Source organism: Ambystoma mexicanum, unplaced genomic scaffold (assembly GCF_040938575.1).
Source record: "Ambystoma mexicanum isolate Mex_15411 unplaced genomic scaffold, UKY_AmexF1_1 Mex_scaf48, whole genome shotgun sequence".
NCBI lineage: Eukaryota > Metazoa > Chordata > Amphibia > Caudata > Ambystomatidae > Ambystoma > Ambystoma mexicanum.
This window is the reverse complement of record NW_027182464.1, coordinates 1827518-1849029: the sequence shown is the minus strand read 5'-3', so window position 1 is coordinate 1849029 and position 21512 is coordinate 1827518. Positions and strand designations below refer to the sequence as shown.

The window sequence follows — 21512 nt, the reverse complement described above, 5'->3', positions numbered from 1 at the left end:
ACACAAAAGGAAAGGGGGTCAGGGGGGCAAGGGATAGCACATCTGAATGTGAGTCAGTTAATTGTAAGCCCAAATCCTACGCGTTTCGACATTTTTCCAGGCTTTTTGTTTCAGTTCTTAACAGATCCATTCCTATGTACCTCTGTGCTTTCAACAGAGTTTTCATTGTAATGGAGGGACATACAGTATGCCTTAAACATGCCTGGGCAGGGAAGACTATGTAAAAGCAAGAGTAGCAGACAGCTTAATAAATCATCAGCAGGACCCTCTAGACCTTCCCCAAAAAACATAACATGATTTCTATGCATGTATGTGCGTTGAACAGCGCAAGTAATTTGGTTAATGTCAGTGGATAAATGTCACTTTCCCACAGCGCAGACAAAATCACTTGTACAGGCCCCTTCTGCAAAAGCATTACCGCTGTAGAAAGCAGTGAAAAGGTGAGGCAGTGTGCAGTCCCCCCACCCCCGACCCTGATCGGCCACGATCGGCCAAGGACCTCTCTATAAGAGCTGAGGGTGGAATTTTTCTGGACCTCAGTAACTTAGGGAGACATGGCTAAAGGGATCCTCAATCAACGGCCCAGCTTTTGCTCTGTGGCCTGTCCGAATATGTCTGTTCTCCAAATTACCTGCCGCTGCCCAGGTGTCAGATGGTGAGATGGAATGACCTCCCAGGAAGCATACTGGCAGATGATTTGCATAGGCACACCCCCTCTCCCTCTCTCTTAGCCCTGCTTACTCCACAGTAGCAAGTATCTGGGGAAAATATAGTGGTCGAGGTGGGGTAGCAGTAACTAGCAACTCTGAGAAAGTAAATCTGGGACACTTGGCGACCTGTGGGGAACAACTGCAGAGCTCAGTGCCCAGAAGTTTGTGGCACAGGGAGGAGGTCTGTTGGATTTCAGTAACTTGGAGACATGCAACCTGGTCGGGAGTGCTTCAGGTCTCCTTCCTTGCATGTTCCAAGCAACTCAACAAAGCATCAACAGGCTGAGATACCAACCACAGAGCCCCTTTCCACTTGATTAAAAGGCTAAAATCTTTTCCATGCAAATACATAGCCCCCAAATACCATATTTTCTTTGTTTTCTCTCTCTCTCCTCCCTGTCTCCTTCCCTCGCTCCCTCCCACCCTCCCGCACTCTCTCTTCCCCCCAGCCCCTCTCCCTCTCCCTACCATTAATTTTAAGTTTTCATGCACTGCAGCACATTGTGGCAATGGTATTTCACAATGGGACTGTTTGAAAGTTACAGAAATCAAAAAAGAAATCAACCAACTAAAAGCAGCCAAACCCGGAGTACACTGCTCAGCCCCATTTAAAGATTAAGGCCCAGAAGCAAGTAAAGCTGTAGTTCAGAGCGATATTTGCAAATAGCACCTTAAAGCAGTTTACGCTGGAGTGCACAACAAGGGGGAAAGTGATAATACTGAGTTTGGTAGAATGGGATAAAAAAAAAACAAAAGAAGCGTGCCACTTGTAAAAGTACAAGTCAAGAAAGTGAAGGGGACGGGGCTGTTCATTCAGTCAAGAGGACTCACAAGTAAAAGGCTCCTGAGGCATTAGTGTTGAATTTGGCGCAAAATGCATTGTGTTGTCGTGTAATATGAATGAACATACAATTTCAATCTTCAATAAAGAAAGATCTATTAAAAAATCAACACTTGCAAATTAAGAAAGTTTCTGTCCAGTCATGTTCCAAAAATAGTGAATGCTTTACGAATGTGCGTGTCATCCTTTAGAGCAGGGGCCGATTTAAATTTCCCATTATCATTCCAATATTAGTACATGTGTTGCAGAAGCAAGCGCAAAGGGAGAGTCAATCAAACCATTGATTAGGACCTCTGGTCAAAGGTTTGCCATACCAAATGTCCTTATTTCAGAGGGCAGAAAGTCCAAACACCATTTAGATATCGGGTGGTATGAAATGAAGAGGCAAACAACAACGAATAAGCATTCTTTGCTGCTCTATTGATCTGGCCCTAAAGGGTTTTAGTTTAATGCCAATTATATTTAAAGATATAAAGATTAATGGTCCAGGGTGCTTGCAAAATGAAAACCCCCTCCCCATCACAATGGCTGGGTCATACAAGCCTGAGAGCATCACAATAGACCCAATAGACATGAGAAAAACTCGGTACCTCTGAGTGTATGTGGGCCCATGGCTGTATCAAGGACAAGGCAAAAACAGGAGGTGGCTTAAGGAGTCAGCACCAGAGGCTGTCCGATTGAGCCCTGTAAGCAACAGATGTTGGACCATCCTATAAAGGATTCTGAGGCTGATTTCAATTTTAACTTTGCTGCTGATTTAAGGATTGCTCAACCTTCGACCCACGTCTAGTTTGCTTGGATAAGCCCTGGAAATCTTTTACAGCTTGTACTGGTGGGAGATGATGTGACTTTATCAACTGCAACGGGATATGAGGCATGTGTGCCACAAAAAGCAGGTCTAGGATTTTTTTATAAGAAAGCCGCTTTAAGAAGGGAACTTTGGGCAACCCCACTGAGAGCAAAAGTATTACACAAAAGGTAAGGGGGTCAGTGGGTCAACTGATACAATAAACTAACTCACAGTCAAATGTGCTAAGTCCAAATACTACCTGTTTCTACATTTTCCAGGCTTTTTGTCTCATTTCTTAACAGATCCATTCCTATGTACCTCTGTGCTTTCAACAGAGTTTTCATTGTAAGAGAGGGACATACAGTATACCTTAAACATTCCTGGGCAGGGAAGACCCTATGTAAAAGCAAGAGTAGCAGACAGCTTAAAAGAATCATCAGCAGGACCCTCTAGATCTTCCCCAAAAAACATAACATTATTTCTCTGCATGCATGTGCGTTGAACAGCGCAAGTAGTTTGGTTAATGTCAGTGGATAAATGTCACTTTCCCACAGCGCAGAACAAAATCACTTGTACAGGCCCCTTCTGCAAAAGCATTACCACTGTAGAAAGCAGTGAAGGTGAGGCAGTGTGCAGTCACCTCCGACACTTCCCTCCTCTGATCGGCCACGATCGGCCAAGGACCTCTCTATGAGAGCTGAGGGTGGAATTTTCTGGACCTCTGTAACTTGGGGAGACATGGCAAAAGGGATCCTCAATCAACAGCTCAGCCTTTGCTTTGTGGCCTGTCCGTATATATCTGTTCTCCAAATTACCTGCCGCTGCCCAGGTGTCAGCTGGTGAGATGGAATGACCTCCCAGGTAGGATCCTGGCAGATGATTTGCATAGGCAAACCCCCTCGCTCTCTTTCTTACCCCTGCTTACTCCACAGTAGCAAGTATCTGGGCAAAATATAGTGGTCGAGGTAGGGTAGCAGTAACTAGCAACTCTGAGAAAGTAAATCTGGGGAGCTTGGCGACTTGTGGGGAACAACTGCAGAGCTCATCTCCCAGAACTTTGTGGCACGGGGAGAAGGTCTGTGGGATTTCAGTAACTTGGAGACATGCAACCTGGTCGGGAGTGCTTCAGGTCTCCTTCCTTGCATGTTCCAAGCAACTCAACAAAGCATCAACAGGCTGCCATGCCAGCCACAGAGCCCCTTTCCACATGATTAAAAGCCTAAAATCTTTTCCATGCAAACACATAGCCACCGAAAACCATATTTTCTTTGTTTTCTCTCTCTCTGTCTCTCTCTCCTCCCTCCCTCCCTCCCTCCCTCCCTCCTTCCCATCCCCCATAACCCCCCCCTCCCTCTTCCTCTCCCTACCATTCATTTTAAGTTTTCCTGCACTGCAGCACATTGTGACAATGGTATTTCACAATGGGACTGTTTGAAAGTTACAGAAATAAAAAAAGAATTAACCAACTAAAAGCAGCCAAATCCGGAGTACACTGCTAAGCCACAATTAAAGATTAAGGCCTAGAAGCAAGTAAAGCTGTAGTTCAGAGCGATGTTTGCAAATAGCTCCTTAAAGCAGTTGACGCTGGAGTGCACAACAAGAGGAAAAGTGATAATACTCAGTTTGGTAGAATGGGATAAAAAACAAAAGCAGCGTGCCACTTCTAAAAGTACAAGTCAAGAAATTGAAGGAGATGGGGCTGTTCATTCAGTCAATAGGACTCACAAGTAAAAGTCTCCCGAGGCATTAGTGTTGAATTTGGCCCAAAATGTATTGTGTTGTCGTGTATTATGTATGAAAATACAATTTCAATCTTCATTAAAAAAAGATGTATTAAAAAATAAATACTTGCAGATTAAGAAAGTTTCTGTCCTGTCGTGTGCCAAAAATAGTGAATGCTTTACGAATGTGCGTGTCATCCTTTGAAGCAGGGGCCAATTCTATTTTCCCATTTTCATTCCAATATTAGTACATGTTTTGCTGAGGTACATAGGAATGGATCTGTTAAGAAATGAAACAAAAAGCCTGGAAAAATGTTGAAACAGGTAGGATTTGGACTTACAATAAACGGACTCACAGTCAGATGTGCTATCCCTTGACCCACTGACCCGCTTACCTTTTGTGTAATCCTTTTGCTCTCAGCAGTGTTGTCCAAAGTTCCCTACTTAAAGAGACTTTCTTATAAAAAAAGATCCTAGACATGTTTTTTATGGCCCACATGCCTCATATCCCGTTGCTCTTGATAAACTCACATCATCTCCCACCAATACAAGCTGTAAAAGATGTCAAGGGCATAGCCAAGGAAATTAGACGTGGGCCGAAGGTTGAGCAATCCTTAAATCAGCAGCAAAAATAACATTGAAATCAGCTTCAGAATCTCTTAAAGGATGGGCCAACACTGGTTGCTTGCAGGGCGCAATCGGGCTGACGCCTTAAGGCAAGCGCAAAGGGAGAGCCAACCAAACCATTGATTAGGACCTCTGGACTTTCTGCTCTTTAACATAAGGACATTTGATATGGCAAACGTTTGACCAAACACCATTTAGATGTCGGATGGTATGGAATTAAGCGGCAAACAGCAATACATCAGCATTCTTTGCTGCTTTATTGATCTGGTCCTAAAGGGTTTGGTTTAATGCCAATTATATTTAAAGATAAAAAGATTCATGCTCAACGGTGCTTGCAAATCGACACCCCTCTCCCCATCACGATGGCTGGGTGATGCAAGAGTGAGAGCATCACAGCAGACCCAGAGACATGAGAAACACTCTGTACCTCTGAGTGCATGTGGGCCCATGGCTGGATCAAGGACAAGGCAAGAATAGGAGATGGCTTAAGGTGTCAGCACCCAGGCTGCCCCATTGCGCACTGCCAGCAACAGATGTTGGACCATCCTTTAAGAGATTCTGAGGCTTATTTCAATGTTAACTTTGCTGCTGATTAAAGGATTGCTCAACCTTCGACCCGCGTCTAGTTTGCTTGGCTAAGCCCTGAAAATCTTTTACAGCTTGTATTGGTGGGAGATGATGTGAGTTTATCAAGAGCAACGGGATATGAGGCATGTGTGCCACAAAATGCAGGTCTATGATCTTTTATTTGAAAGCCACTTTGGAAAACCCTACTGAGAACAAAAGGATTACACAAAAGGAAAGGGGGTCAGGGGGGCAAGGGATAGCACATCTGAATGTGAGTCAGTTAATTGTAAGTCCAAATCCTACGCGTTTCGACATTTTTCCAGGCTTTTTGTTTCAGTTCTTAACAGATCCATTCCTATGTACCTCTGTGCTTTCAACAGAGTTTTCATTGTAAAGGAGGGACATACAGTATGCCTTAAACATGCCTGGGCAGGGAAGACTATGTAAAAGCAAGAGTAGCAGACAGCTTAATAAATCATCAGCAGGACCCTCTAGACCTTCCCCAAAAAACATAACATGATTTCTATGCATGTATGTGCGTTGAACAGCGCAAGTAATTTGGTTAATGTCAGTGGATAAATGTCACTTTCCCACAGCGCAGACAAAATCACTTGTACAGGCCCCTTCTGCAAAAGCATTACCGCTGTAGAAAGCAGTGAAAAGGTGAGGCAGTGTGCAGTCCCCCCACCCCCGACCCTGATCGGCCACGATCGGCCAAGGACCTCTCTATAAGAGCTGAGGGTGGAATTTTTCTGGACCTCAGTAACTTAGGGAGACATGGCTAAAGGGATCCTCAATCAACGGCCCAGCTTTTGCTCTGTGGCCTGTCCGAATATGTCTGTTCTCCAAATTACCTGCCGCTGCCCAGGTGTCAGATGGTGAGATGGAATGACCTCCCAGGAAGCATACTGGCAGATGATTTGCATAGGCACACCCCCTCTCCCTCTCTCTTAGCCCTGCTTACTCCACAGTAGCAAGTATCTGGGGAAAATATAGTGGTCGAGGTGGGGTAGCAGTAACTAGCAACTCTGAGAAAGTAAATCTGGGACACTTGGCGACCTGTGGGGAACAACTGCAGAGCTCAGTGCCCAGAAGTTTGTGGCACAGGGAGGAGGTCTGTTGGATTTCAGTAACTTGGAGACATGCAACCTGGTCGGGAGTGCTTCAGGTCTCCTTCCTTGCATGTTCCAAGCAACTCAACAAAGCATCAACAGGCTGAGATACCAACCACAGAGCCCCTTTCCACTTGATTAAAAGGCTAAAATCTTTTCCATGCAAATACATAGCCCCCAAATACCATATTTTCTTTGTTTTCTCTCTCTCTCCTCCCTGTCTCCTTCCCTCGCTCCCTCCCACCCTCCCGCACTCTCTCTTCCCCCCAGCCCCTCTCCCTCTCCCTACCATTAATTTTAAGTTTTCATGCACTGCAGCACATTGTGGCAATGGTATTTCACAATGGGACTGTTTGAAAGTTACAGAAATCAAAAAAGAAATCAACCAACTAAAAGCAGCCAAACCCGGAGTACACTGCTCAGCCCCATTTAAAGATTAAGGCCCAGAAGCAAGTAAAGCTGTAGTTCAGAGCGATATTTGCAAATAGCACCTTAAAGCAGTTTACGCTGGAGTGCACAACAAGGGGGAAAGTGATAATACTGAGTTTGGTAGAATGGGATAAAAAAAAAACAAAAGAAGCGTGCCACTTGTAAAAGTACAAGTCAAGAAATTGAAGGGGACGGGGCTGTTCATTCAGTCAAGAGGACTCACAAGTAAAAGGCTCCTGAGGCATTAGTGTTGAATTTGGCGCAAAATGCATTGTGTTGTCGTGTAATATGAATGAACATACAATTTCAATCTTCAATAAAGAAAGATCTATTAAAAAATCAACACTTGCAAATTAAGAAAGTTTCTGTCCAGTCATGTTCCAAAAATAGTGAATGCTTTACGAATGTGCGTGTCATCCTTTAGAGCAGGGGCCGATTTAAATTTCCCATTATCATTCCAATATTAGTACATGTGTTGCAGAAGCAAGCGCAAAGGGAGAGTCAATCAAACCATTGATTAGGACCTCTGGTCAAAGGTTTGCCATACCAAATGTCCTTATTTCAGAGGGCAGAAAGTCCAAACACCATTTAGATATCGGGTGGTATGAAATGAAGAGGCAAACAACAACGAATAAGCATTCTTTGCTGCTCTATTGATCTGGCCCTAAAGGGTTTTAGTTTAATGCCAATTATATTTAAAGATATAAAGATTAATGGTCCAGGGTGCTTGCAAAATGAAAACCCCCTCCCCATCACAATGGCTGGGTCATACAAGCCTGAGAGCATCACAATAGACCCAATAGACATGAGAAAAACTCGGTACCTCTGAGTGTATGTGGGCCCATGGCTGTATCAAGGACAAGGCAAAAACAGGAGGTGGCTTAAGGAGTCAGCACCAGAGGCTGTCCGATTGAGCCCTGTAAGCAACAGATGTTGGACCATCCTATAAAGGATTCTGAGGCTGATTTCAATTTTAACTTTGCTGCTGATTTAAGGATTGCTCAACCTTCGACCCACGTCTAGTTTGCTTGGATAAGCCCTGGAAATCTTTTACAGCTTGTACTGGTGGGAGATGATGTGACTTTATCAACTGCAACGGGATATGAGGCATGTGTGCCACAAAAAGCAGGTCTAGGATTTTTTTATAAGAAAGCCGCTTTAAGAAGGGAACTTTGGGCAACCCCACTGAGAGCAAAAGTATTACACAAAAGGTAAGGGGGTCAGTGGGTCAACTGATACAATAAACTAACTCACAGTCAAATGTGCTAAGTCCAAATACTACCTGTTTCTACATTTTCCAGGCTTTTTGTCTCATTTCTTAACAGATCCATTCCTATGTACCTCTGTGCTTTCAACAGAGTTTTCATTGTAAGAGAGGGACATACAGTATACCTTAAACATTCCTGGGCAGGGAAGACCCTATGTAAAAGCAAGAGTAGCAGACAGCTTAAAAGAATCATCAGCAGGACCCTCTAGATCTTCCCCAAAAAACATAACATTATTTCTCTGCATGCATGTGCGTTGAACAGCGCAAGTAGTTTGGTTAATGTCAGTGGATAAATGTCACTTTCCCACAGCGCAGAACAAAATCACTTGTACAGGCCCCTTCTGCAAAAGCATTACCACTGTAGAAAGCAGTGAAGGTGAGGCAGTGTGCAGTCACCTCCGACACTTCCCTCCTCTGATCGGCCACGATCGGCCAAGGACCTCTCTATGAGAGCTGAGGGTGGAATTTTCTGGACCTCTGTAACTTGGGGAGACATGGCAAAAGGGATCCTCAATCAACAGCTCAGCCTTTGCTTTGTGGCCTGTCCGTATATATCTGTTCTCCAAATTACCTGCCGCTGCCCAGGTGTCAGCTGGTGAGATGGAATGACCTCCCAGGTAGGATCCTGGCAGATGATTTGCATAGGCAAACCCCCTCGCTCTCTTTCTTACCCCTGCTTACTCCACAGTAGCAAGTATCTGGGCAAAATATAGTGGTCGAGGTAGGGTAGCAGTAACTAGCAACTCTGAGAAAGTAAATCTGGGGAGCTTGGCGACTTGTGGGGAACAACTGCAGAGCTCATCTCCCAGAACTTTGTGGCACGGGGAGAAGGTCTGTGGGATTTCAGTAACTTGGAGACATGCAACCTGGTCGGGAGTGCTTCAGGTCTCCTTCCTTGCATGTTCCAAGCAACTCAACAAAGCATCAACAGGCTGCCATGCCAGCCACAGAGCCCCTTTCCACATGATTAAAAGCCTAAAATCTTTTCCATGCAAACACATAGCCACCGAAAACCATATTTTCTTTGTTTTCTCTCTCTCTGTCTCTCTCTCCTCCCTCCCTCCCTCCCTCCCTCCTTCCCATCCCCCATAACCCCCCCCTCCCTCTTCCTCTCCCTACCATTCATTTTAAGTTTTCCTGCACTGCAGCACATTGTGACAATGGTATTTCACAATGGGACTGTTTGAAAGTTACAGAAATAAAAAAAGAATTAACCAACTAAAAGCAGCCAAATCCGGAGTACACTGCTAAGCCACAATTAAAGATTAAGGCCTAGAAGCAAGTAAAGCTGTAGTTCAGAGCGATGTTTGCAAATAGCTCCTTAAAGCAGTTGACGCTGGAGTGCACAACAAGAGGAAAAGTGATAATACTCAGTTTGGTAGAATGGGATAAAAAACAAAAGCAGCGTGCCACTTCTAAAAGTACAAGTCAAGAAATTGAAGGAGATGGGGCTGTTCATTCAGTCAATAGGACTCACAAGTAAAAGTCTCCCGAGGCATTAGTGTTGAATTTGGCCCAAAATGTATTGTGTTGTCGTGTATTATGTATGAAAATACAATTTCAATCTTCATTAAAAAAAGATGTATTAAAAAATAAATACTTGCAGATTAAGAAAGTTTCTGTCCTGTCGTGTGCCAAAAATAGTGAATGCTTTACGAATGTGCGTGTCATCCTTTGAAGCAGGGGCCAATTCTATTTTCCCATTTTCATTCCAATATTAGTACATGTTTTGCTGAGGTACATAGGAATGGATCTGTTAAGAAATGAAACAAAAAGCCTGGAAAAATGTTGAAACAGGTAGGATTTGGACTTACAATAAACGGACTCACAGTCAGATGTGCTATCCCTTGACCCACTGACCCGCTTACCTTTTGTGTAATCCTTTTGCTCTCAGCAGTGTTGTCCAAAGTTCCCTACTTAAAGAGACTTTCTTATAAAAAAAGATCCTAGACATGTTTTTTATGGCCCACATGCCTCATATCCCGTTGCTCTTGATAAACTCACATCATCTCCCACCAATACAAGCTGTAAAAGATGTCAAGGGCATAGCCAAGGAAATTAGACGTGGGCCGAAGGTTGAGCAATCCTTAAATCAGCAGCAAAAATAACATTGAAATCAGCTTCAGAATCTCTTAAAGGATGGGCCAACACTGGTTGCTTGCAGGGCGCAATCGGGCTGACGCCTTAAGGCAAGCGCAAAGGGAGAGCCAACCAAACCATTGATTAGGACCTCTGGACTTTCTGCTCTTTAACATAAGGACATTTGATATGGCAAACGTTTGACCAAACACCATTTAGATGTCGGATGGTATGGAATTAAGCGGCAAACAGCAATACATCAGCATTCTTTGCTGCTTTATTGATCTGGTCCTAAAGGGTTTGGTTTAATGCCAATTATATTTAAAGATAAAAAGATTCATGCTCAACGGTGCTTGCAAATCGACACCCCTCTCCCCATCACGATGGCTGGGTGATGCAAGAGTGAGAGCATCACAGCAGACCCAGAGACATGAGAAACACTCTGTACCTCTGAGTGCATGTGGGCCCATGGCTGGATCAAGGACAAGGCAAGAATAGGAGATGGCTTAAGGTGTCAGCACCCAGGCTGCCCCATTGCGCACTGCCAGCAACAGATGTTGGACCATCCTTTAAGAGATTCTGAGGCTTATTTCAATGTTAACTTTGCTGCTGATTAAAGGATTGCTCAACCTTCGACCCGCGTCTAGTTTGCTTGGCTAAGCCCTGAAAATCTTTTACAGCTTGTATTGGTGGGAGATGATGTGAGTTTATCAAGAGCAACGGGATATGAGGCATGTGTGCCACAAAATGCAGGTCTATGATCTTTTATTTGAAAGCCACTTTGGAAAACCCTACTGAGAACAAAAGGATTACACAAAAGGAAAGGGGGTCAGGGGGGCAAGGGATAGCACATCTGAATGTGAGTCAGTTAATTGTAAGTCCAAATCCTACGCGTTTCGACATTTTTCCAGGCTTTTTGTTTCAGTTCTTAACAGATCCATTCCTATGTACCTCTGTGCTTTCAACAGAGTTTTCATTGTAAAGGAGGGACATACAGTATGCCTTAAACATGCCTGGGCAGGGAAGACTATGTAAAAGCAAGAGTAGCAGACAGCTTAATAAATCATCAGCAGGACCCTCTAGACCTTCCCCAAAAAACATAACATGATTTCTATGCATGTATGTGCGTTGAACAGCGCAAGTAATTTGGTTAATGTCAGTGGATAAATGTCACTTTCCCACAGCGCAGACAAAATCACTTGTACAGGCCCCTTCTGCAAAAGCATTACCGCTGTAGAAAGCAGTGAAAAGGTGAGGCAGTGTGCAGTCCCCCCACCCCCGACCCTGATCGGCCACGATCGGCCAAGGACCTCTCTATAAGAGCTGAGGGTGGAATTTTTCTGGACCTCAGTAACTTAGGGAGACATGGCTAAAGGGATCCTCAATCAACGGCCCAGCTTTTGCTCTGTGGCCTGTCCGAATATGTCTGTTCTCCAAATTACCTGCCGCTGCCCAGGTGTCAGATGGTGAGATGGAATGACCTCCCAGGAAGCATACTGGCAGATGATTTGCATAGGCACACCCCCTCTCCCTCTCTCTTAGCCCTGCTTACTCCACAGTAGCAAGTATCTGGGGAAAATATAGTGGTCGAGGTGGGGTAGCAGTAACTAGCAACTCTGAGAAAGTAAATCTGGGACACTTGGCGACCTGTGGGGAACAACTGCAGAGCTCAGTGCCCAGAAGTTTGTGGCACAGGGAGGAGGTCTGTTGGATTTCAGTAACTTGGAGACATGCAACCTGGTCGGGAGTGCTTCAGGTCTCCTTCCTTGCATGTTCCAAGCAACTCAACAAAGCATCAACAGGCTGAGATACCAACCACAGAGCCCCTTTCCACTTGATTAAAAGGCTAAAATCTTTTCCATGCAAATACATAGCCCCCAAATACCATATTTTCTTTGTTTTCTCTCTCTCTCTTCCCTGTCTCCTTCCCTCGCTCCCTCCCACCCTCCCGCACTCTCTCTTCCCCCCAGCCCCTCTCCCTCTCCCTACCATTAATTTTAAGTTTTCATGCACTGCAGCACATTGTGGCAATGGTATTTCACAATGGGACTGTTTGAAAGTTACAGAAATCAAAAAAGAAATCAACCAACTAAAAGCAGCCAAACCCGGAGTACACTGCTCAGCCCCATTTAAAGATTAAGGCCCAGAAGCAAGTAAAGCTGTAGTTCAGAGCGATATTTGCAAATAGCACCTTAAAGCAGTTTACGCTGGAGTGCACAACAAGGGGGAAAGTGATAATACTGAGTTTGGTAGAATGGGATAAAAAAAAAACAAAAGAAGCGTGCCACTTGTAAAAGTACAAGTCAAGAAATTGAAGGGGACGGGGCTGTTCATTCAGTCAAGAGGACTCACAAGTAAAAGGCTCCTGAGGCATTAGTGTTGAATTTGGCGCAAAATGCATTGTGTTGTCGTGTAATATGAATGAACATACAATTTCAATCTTCAATAAAGAAAGATCTATTAAAAAATCAACACTTGCAAATTAAGAAAGTTTCTGTCCAGTCATGTTCCAAAAATAGTGAATGCTTTACGAATGTGCGTGTCATCCTTTAGAGCAGGGGCCGATTTAAATTTCCCATTATCATTCCAATATTAGTACATGTGTTGCAGAAGCAAGCGCAAAGGGAGAGTCAATCAAACCATTGATTAGGACCTCTGGTCAAAGGTTTGCCATACCAAATGTCCTTATTTCAGAGGGCAGAAAGTCCAAACACCATTTAGATATCGGGTGGTATGAAATGAAGAGGCAAACAACAACGAATAAGCATTCTTTGCTGCTGTATTGATCTGGCCCTAAAGGGTTTTAGTTTAATGCCAATTATATTTAAAGATATAAAGATTAATGGTCCAGGGTGCTTGCAAAATGAAAACCCCCTCCCCATCACAATGGCTGGGTCATACAAGCCTGAGAGCATCACAATAGACCCAATAGACATGAGAAAAACTCGGTACCTCTGAGTGTATGTGGGCCCATGGCTGTATCAAGGACAAGGCAAAAACAGGAGGTGGCTTAAGGAGTCAGCATCAGAGGCTGTCCGATTGAGCCCTGTAAGCAACAGATGTTGGACCATCCTATAAAGGATTCTGAGGCTGATTTCAATTTTAACTTTGCTGCTGATTTAAGGATTGCTCAACCTTCGACCCACGTTTAGTTTGCTTGGATAAGCCCTGGAAATCTTTTACAGCTTGTACTGGTGGGAGATGATGTGACTTTATCAACTGCAACGGGATATGAGGCATGTGTGCCACAAAAAGCAGGTCTAGGATTTTTTTATAAGAAAGCCGCTTTAAGAAGGGAACTTTGGGCAACCCCACTGAGAGCAAAAGTATTACACAAAAGGTAAGGGGGTCAGTGGGTCAACTGATACAATAAACTAACTCACAGTCAAATGTGCTAAGTCCAAATACTACCTGTTTCTACATTTTCCAGGCTTTTTGTCTCATTTCTTAACAGATCCATTCCTATGTACCTCTGTGCTTTCAACAGAGTTTTCATTGTAAGAGAGGGACATACAGTATACCTTAAACATTCCTGGGCAGGGAAGACTCTATGTAAAAGCAAGAGTAGCAGACAGCTTAAAAGAATCATCAGCAGGACCCTCTAGATCTTCCCCAAAAAACATAACATTATTTCTCTGCATGCATGTGCGTTGAACAGCGCAAGTAGTTTGGTTAATGTCAGTGGATAAATGTCACTTTCCCACAGCGCAGAACAAAATCACTTGTACAGGCCCCTTCTGCAAAAGCATTACCACTGTAGAAAGCAGTGAAGGTGAGGCAGTGTGCAGTCACCTCCGACACTTCCCTCCTCTGATCGGCCACGATCGGCCAAGGACCTCTCTATGAGAGCTGAGGGTGGAATTTTCTGGACCTCTGTAACTTGGGGAGACATGGCAAAAGGGATCCTCAATCAACAGCTCAGCCTTTGCTTTGTGGCCTGTCCGTATATATCTGTTCTCCAAATTACCTGCCGCTGCCCAGGTGTCAGCTGGTGAGATGGAATGACCTCCCAGGTAGGATCCTGGCAGATGATTTGCATAGGCAAACCCCCTCGCTCTCTTTCTTACCCCTGCTTACTCCACAGTAGCAAGTATCTGGGCAAAATATAGTGGTCGAGGTAGGGTAGCAGTAACTAGCAACTCTGAGAAAGTAAATCTGGGGAGCTTGGCGACTTGTGGGGAACAACTGCAGAGCTCATCTCCCAGAACTTTGTGGCACGGGGAGAAGGTCTGTGGGATTTCAGTAACTTGGAGACATGCAACCTGGTCGGGAGTGCTTCAGGTCTCCTTCCTTGCATGTTCCAAGCAACTCAACAAAGCATCAACAGGCTGCCATGCCAGCCACAGAGCCCCTTTCCACATGATTAAAAGCCTAAAATCTTTTCCATGCAAACACATAGCCACCGAAAACCATATTTTCTTTGTTTTCTCTCTCTCTGTCTCTCTCTCCTCCCTCCCTCCCTCCCTCCCTCCTTCCCATCCCCCATAACCCCCCCCTCCCTCTTCCTCTCCCTACCATTCATTTTAAGTTTTCCTGCACTGCAGCACATTGTGACAATGGTATTTCACAATGGGACTGTTTGAAAGTTACAGAAATAAAAAAAGAATTAACCAACTAAAAGCAGCCAAATCCGGAGTACACTGCTAAGCCACAATTAAAGATTAAGGCCTAGAAGCAAGTAAAGCTGTAGTTCAGAGCGATGTTTGCAAATAGCTCCTTAAAGCAGTTGACGCTGGAGTGCACAACAAGAGGAAAAGTGATAATACTCAGTTTGGTAGAATGGGATAAAAAACAAAAGCAGCGTGCCACTTCTAAAAGTACAAGTCAAGAAATTGAAGGAGATGGGGCTGTTCATTCAGTCAATAGGACTCACAAGTAAAAGTCTCCCGAGGCATTAGTGTTGAATTTGGCCCAAAATGTATTGTGTTGTCGTGTATTATGTATGAAAATACAATTTCAATCTTCATTAAAAAAAGATGTATTAAAAAATAAATACTTGCAGATTAAGAAAGTTTCTGTCCTGTCGTGTGCCAAAAATAGTGAATGCTTTACGAATGTGCGTGTCATCCTTTGAAGCAGGGGCCAATTCTATTTTCCCATTTTCATTCCAATATTAGTACATGTTTTGCTGAGGTACATAGGAATGGATCTGTTAAGAAATGAAACAAAAAGCCTGGAAAAATGTTGAAACAGGTAGGATTTGGACTTGCAATAAACGGACTCACAGTCAGATGTGCTATCCCTTGACCCACTGACCCGCTTACCTTTTGTGTAATCCTTTTGCTCTCAGCAGTGTTGTCCAAAGTTCCCTACTTAAAGAGACTTTCTTATAAAAAAAGATCCTAGACATGTTTTTTATGGCCCACATGCCTCATATCCCGTTGCTCTTGATAAACTCACATCATCTCCCACCAATACAAGCTGTAAAAGATGTCAAGGGCATAGCCAAGGAAATTAGACGTGGGCCGAAGGTTGAGCAATCCTTAAATCAGCAGCAAAAATAACATTGAAATCAGCTTCAGAATCTCTTAAAGGATGGGCCAACACTGGTTGCTTGCAGGGCGCAATCGGGCTGACGCCTTAAGGCAAGCGCAAAGGGAGAGCCAACCAAACCATTGATTAGGACCTCTGGACTTTCTGCTCTTTAACATAAGGACATTTGATATGGCAAACGTTTGACCAAACACCATTTAGATGTCGGATGGTATGGAATTAAGCGGCAAACAGCAATACATCAGCATTCTTTGCTGCTTTATTGATCTGGTCCTAAAGGGTTTGGTTTAATGCCAATTATATTTAAAGATAAAAAGATTCATGCTCAACGGTGCTTGCAAATCGACACCCCTCTCCCCATCACGATGGCTGGGTGATGCAAGAGTGAGAGCATCACAGCAGACCCAGAGACATGAGAAACACTCTGTACCTCTGAGTGCATGTGGGCCCATGGCTGGATCAAGGACAAGGCAAGAATAGGAGATGGCTTAAGGTGTCAGCACCCAGGCTGCCCCATTGCGCACTGCCAGCAACAGATGTTGGACCATCCTTTAAGAGATTCTGAGGCTTATTTCAATGTTAACTTTGCTGCTGATTAAAGGATTGCTCAACCTTCGACCCGCGTCTAGTTTGCTTGGCTAAGCCCTGAAAATCTTTTACAGCTTGTATTGGTGGGAGATGATGTGAGTTTATCAAGAGCAACGGGATATGAGGCATGTGTGCCACAAAATGCAGGTCTATGATCTTTTATTTGAAAGCCACTTTGGAAAACCCTACTGAGAACAAAAGGATTACACAAAAGGAAAGGGGGTCAGGGGGGCAAGGGATAGCACATCTGAATGTGAGTCATTTAATTGTAAGTCCAAATCCTACGCGTTTCGACATTTTTCCAGGCTTTTTGTTTCAGTTCTTAACAGATCCACTCCTATGTACCTCTGTGCTTTCAACAGAGTTTTCATTGTAATGGAGGGACATACAGTATGCCTTAAACATGCCTGGGCAGGGAAGACTATGTAAAAGCAAGAGTAGCAGACAGCTTAATAAATCATCAGCAGGACCCTCTAGACCTTCCCCAAAAAACATAACATGATTTCTATGCATGTATGTGCGTTGAACAGCACAAGTAATTTGGTTAATGTCAGTGGATAAATGTCACTTTCCCACAGCGCAGACAAAATCACTTGTACAGGCCCCTTCTGCAAAAGCATTACCGCTGTAGAAAGCAGTGAAAAGGTGAGGCAGTGTGCAGTCCCCCCACCCCCGACCCTGATCGGCCACGATCGGCCAAGGACCTCTCTATAAGAGCTGAGGGTGGAATTTTTCTGGACCTCAGTAACTTAGGGAGACATGGCTAAAGGGATCCTCAATCAACGGCCCAGCTTTTGCTCTGTGGCCTGTCCGAATATGTCTGTTCTCCAAATTACCTGCCGCTGCCCAGGTGTCAGATGGTGAGATGGAATGACCTCCCAGGAAGCATACTGGCAGATGATTTGCATAGGCACACCCCCTCTCCCTCTCTCTTAGCCCTGCTTACTCCACAGTAGCAAGTATCTGGGGAAAATATAGTGGTCGAGGTGGGGTAGCAGTAACTAGCAACTCTGAGAAAGTAAATCTGGGACACTTGGCGACCTGTGGGGAACAACTGCAGAGCTCAGTGCCCAGAAGTTTGTGGCACAGGGAGGAGGTCTGTTGGATTTCAGTAACTTGGAGACATGCAACCTGGTCGGGAGTGCTTCAGGTCTCCTTCCTTGCATGTTCCAAGCAACTCAACAAAGCATCAACAGGCTGAGATACCAACCACAGAGCCCCTTTCCACTTGATTAAAAGGCTAAAATCTTTTCCATGCAAATACATAGCCCCCAAATACCATATTTTCTTTGTTTTCTCTCTCTCTCTTCCCTGTCTCCTTCCCTCGCTCCCTCCCACCCTCCCGCACTCTCTCTTCCCCCCAGCCCCTCTCCCTCTCCCTACCATTAATTTTAAGTTTTCATGCACTGCAGCACATTGTGGCAATGGTATTTCACAATGGGACTGTTTGAAAGTTACAGAAATCAAAAAAGAAATCAACCAACTAAAAGCAGCCAAACCCGGAGTACACTGCTCAGCCCCATTTAAAGATTAAGGCCCAGAAGCAAGTAAAGCTGTAGTTCAGAGCGATATTTGCAAATAGCACCTTAAAGCAGTTTACGCTGGAGTGCACAACAAGGGGGAAAGTGATAATACTGAGTTTGGTAGAATGGGATAAAAAAAAAACAAAAGAAGCGTGCCACTTGTAAAAGTACAAGTCAAGAAATTGAAGGGGACGGGGCTGTTCATTCAGTCAAGAGGACTCACAAGTAAAAGGCTCCTGAGGCATTAGTGTTGAATTTGGCGCAAAATGCATTGTGTTGTCGTGTAATATGAATGAACATACAATTTCAATCTTCAATAAAGAAAGATCTATTAAAAAATCAACACTTGCAAATTAAGAAAGTTTCTGTCCAGTCATGTTCCAAAAATAGTGAATGCTTTACGAATGTGCGTGTCATCCTTTAGAGCAGGGGCCGATTTAAATTTCCCATTATCATTCCAATATTAGTACATGTGTTGCAGAAGCAAGCGCAAAGGGAGAGTCAATCAAACCATTGATTAGGACCTCTGGTCAAAGGTTTGCCATACCAAATGTCCTTATTTCAGAGGGCAGAAAGTCCAAACACCATTTAGATATCGGGTGGTATGAAATGAAGAGGCAAACAACAACGAATAAGCATTCTTTGCTGCTGTATTGATCTGGCCCTAAAGGGTTTTAGTTTAATGCCAATTATATTTAAAGATATAAAGATTAATGGTCCAGGGTGCTTGCAAAATGAAAACCCCCTCCCCATCACAATGGCTGGGTCATACAAGCCTGAGAGCATCACAATAGACCCAATAGACATGAGAAAAACTCGGTACCTCTGAGTGTATGTGGGCCCATGGCTGTATCAAGGACAAGGCAAAAACAGGAGGTGGCTTAAGGAGTCAGCACCAGAGGCTGTCCGATTGAGCCCTGTAAGCAACAGATGTTGGACCATCCTATAAAGGATTCTGAGGCTGATTTCAATTTTAACTTTGCTGCTGATTTAAGGATTGCTCAACCTTCGACCCACGTCTAGTTTGCTTGGATAAGCCCTGGAAATCTTTTACAGCTTGTACTGGTGGGAGATGATGTGACTTTATCAACTGCAACGGGATATGAGGCATGTGTGCCACAAAAAGCAGGTCTAGGATTTTTTTATAAGAAAGCCGCTTTAAGAAGGGAACTTTGGGCAACCCCACTGAGAGCAAAAGTATTACACAAAAGGTAAGGGGGTCAGTGGGTCAACTGATACAATAAACTAACTCACAGTCAAATGTGCTAAGTCCAAATACTACCTGTTTCTACATTTTCCAGGCTTTTTGTCTCATTTCTTAACAGATCCATTCCTATGTACCTCTGTGCTTTCAACAGAGTTTTCATTGTAAGAGAGGGACATACAGTATACCTTAAACATTCCTGGGCAGGGAAGACTCTATGTAAAAGCAAGAGTAGCAGACAGCTTAAAAGAATCATCAGCAGGACCCTCTAGATCTTCCCCAAAAAACATAACATTATTTCTCTGCATGCATGTGCGTTGAACAGCGCAAGTAGTTTGGTTAATGTCAGTGGATAAATGTCACTTTCCCACAGCGCAGAACAAAATCACTTGTACAGGCCCCTTCTGCAAAAGCATTACCACTGTAGAAAGCAGTGAAGGTGAGGCAGTGTGCAGTCACCTCCGACACTTCCCTCCTCTGATCGGCCACGATCGGCCAAGGACCTCTCTATGAGAGCTGAGGGTGGAATTTTCTGGACCTCTGTAACTTGGGGAGACATGGCAAAAGGGATCCTCAATCAACAGCTCAGCCTTTGCTTTGTGGCCTGTCCGTATATATCTGTTCTCCAAATTACCTGCCGCTGCCCAGGTGTCAGCTGGTGAGATGGAATGACCTCCCAGGTAGGATCCTGGCAGATGATTTGCATAGGCAAACCCCCTCGCTCTCTTTCTTACCCCTGCTTACTCCACAGTAGCAAGTATCTGGGCAAAATATAGTGGTCGAGGTAGGGTAGCAGTAACTAGCAACTCTGAGAAAGTAAATCTGGGGAGCTTGGCGACTTGTGGGGAACAACTGCAGAGCTCATCTCCCAGAACTTTGTGGCACGGGGAGAAGGTCTGTGGGATTTCAGTAACTTGGAGACATGCAACCTGGTCGGGAGTGCTTCAGGTCTCCTTCCTTGCATGTTCCAAGCAACTCAACAAAGCATCAACAGGCTGCCATGCCAGCCACAGAGCCCCTTTCCACATGATTAAAAGCCTAAAATCTTTTCCATGCAAACACATAGCCACCGAAAACCATATTTTCTTTGTTTTCTCTCTCTCTGTCTCTCTCTCCTCCCTCCCTCCCTCCCTCCCTCCTTCCCATCCCCCATAACCCCCCCCTCCCTCTTCCTCTCCCTACCATTCATTTTAAGTTTTCCTGCACTGCAGCACATTGTGACAATGGTATTTCACAATGGGACTGTTTGAAAGTTACAGAAATAAAAAAAGAATTAACCAACTAAAAGCAGCCAAATCCGGAGTACACTGCTAAGCCACAATTAAAGATTAAGGCCTAGAAGCAAGTAAAGCTGTAGTTCAGAGCGATGTTTGCAAATAGCTCCTTAAAGCAGTTGACGCTGGAGTGCACAACAAGAGGAAAAGTGATAATACTCAGTTTGGTAGAATGGGATAAAAAACAAAAGCAGCGTGCCACTTCTAAAAGTACAAGTCAAGAAATTGAAGGAGATGGGGCTGTTCATTCAGTCAATAGGACTCACAAGTAAAAGTCTCCCGAGGCATTAGTGTTGAATTTGGCCCAAAATGTATTGTGTTGTCGTGTATTATGTATGAAAATACAATTTCAATCTTCATTAAAAAAAGATGTATTAAAAAATAAATACTTGCAGATTAAGAAAGTTTCTGTCCTGTCGTGTGCCAAAAATAGTGAATGCTTTACGAATGTGCGTGTCATCCTTTGAAGCAGGGGCCAATTCTATTTTCCCATTTTCATTCCAATATTAGTACATGTTTTGCTGAGGTACATAGGAATGGATCTGTTAAGAAATGAAACAAAAAGCCTGGAAAAATGTTGAAACAGGTAGGATTTGGACTTGCAATAAACGGACTCACAGTCAGATGTGCTATCCCTTGACCCACTGACCCGCTTACCTTTTGTGTAATCCTTTTGCTCTCAGCAGTGTTGTCCAAAGTTCCCTACTTAAAGAGACTTTCTTATAAAAAAAGATCCTAGACATGTTTTTTATGGCCCACATGCCTCATATCCCGTTGCTCTTGATAAACTCACATCATCTCCCACCAATACAAGCTGTAAAAGATGTCAAGGGCATAGCCAAGGAAATTAGACGTGGGCCGAAGGTTGAGCAATCCTTAAATCAGCAGCAAAAATAACATTGAAATCAGCTTCAGAATCTCTTAAAGGATGGGCCAACACTGGTTGCTTGCAGGGCGCAATCGGGCTGACGCCTTAAGGCAAGCGCAAAGGGAGAGCCAACCAAACCATTGATTAGGACCTCTGGACTTTCTGCTCTTTAACATAAGGACATTTGATATGGCAAACGTTTGACCAAACACCATTTAGATGTCGGATGGTATGGAATTAAGCGGCAAACAGCAATACATCAGCATTCTTTGCTGCTTTATTGATCTGGTCCTAAAGGGTTTGGTTTAATGCCAATTATATTTAAAGATAAAAAGATTCATGCTCAACGGTGCTTGCAAATCGACACCCCTCTCCCCATCACGATGGCTGGGTGATGCAAGAGTGAGAGCATCACAGCA

General features: G+C 44.1%; 4 non-coding genes across 4 annotated transcripts; all 4 read right to left on the bottom strand.

Annotated features, from left to right (window-relative positions):
• Positions 1-1700: 1700 nt before the first annotated feature.
• LOC138560786 (U6 spliceosomal RNA) lies at positions 1701-1807 on the bottom strand. The gene has a single exon (XR_011299251.1). It is a non-coding gene; the product is annotated as a U6 spliceosomal RNA (small nuclear RNA).
• Positions 1808-7179: 5372 nt separating this feature from the next.
• LOC138560785 (U6 spliceosomal RNA) lies at positions 7180-7286 on the bottom strand. Its single transcript, XR_011299250.1, has one exon. It is a non-coding gene; the product is annotated as a U6 spliceosomal RNA (small nuclear RNA).
• A 5368-nt stretch (positions 7287-12654) lies between these two features.
• Positions 12655-12761, bottom strand: LOC138560783 (U6 spliceosomal RNA). Its single transcript, XR_011299248.1, has one exon. It is a non-coding gene; the product is annotated as a U6 spliceosomal RNA (small nuclear RNA).
• A 5368-nt stretch (positions 12762-18129) lies between these two features.
• Positions 18130-18236, bottom strand: LOC138560782 (U6 spliceosomal RNA). Its single transcript, XR_011299247.1, has one exon. It is a non-coding gene; the product is annotated as a U6 spliceosomal RNA (small nuclear RNA).
• Between the last annotated feature and the right edge of the window lie 3276 nt (positions 18237-21512).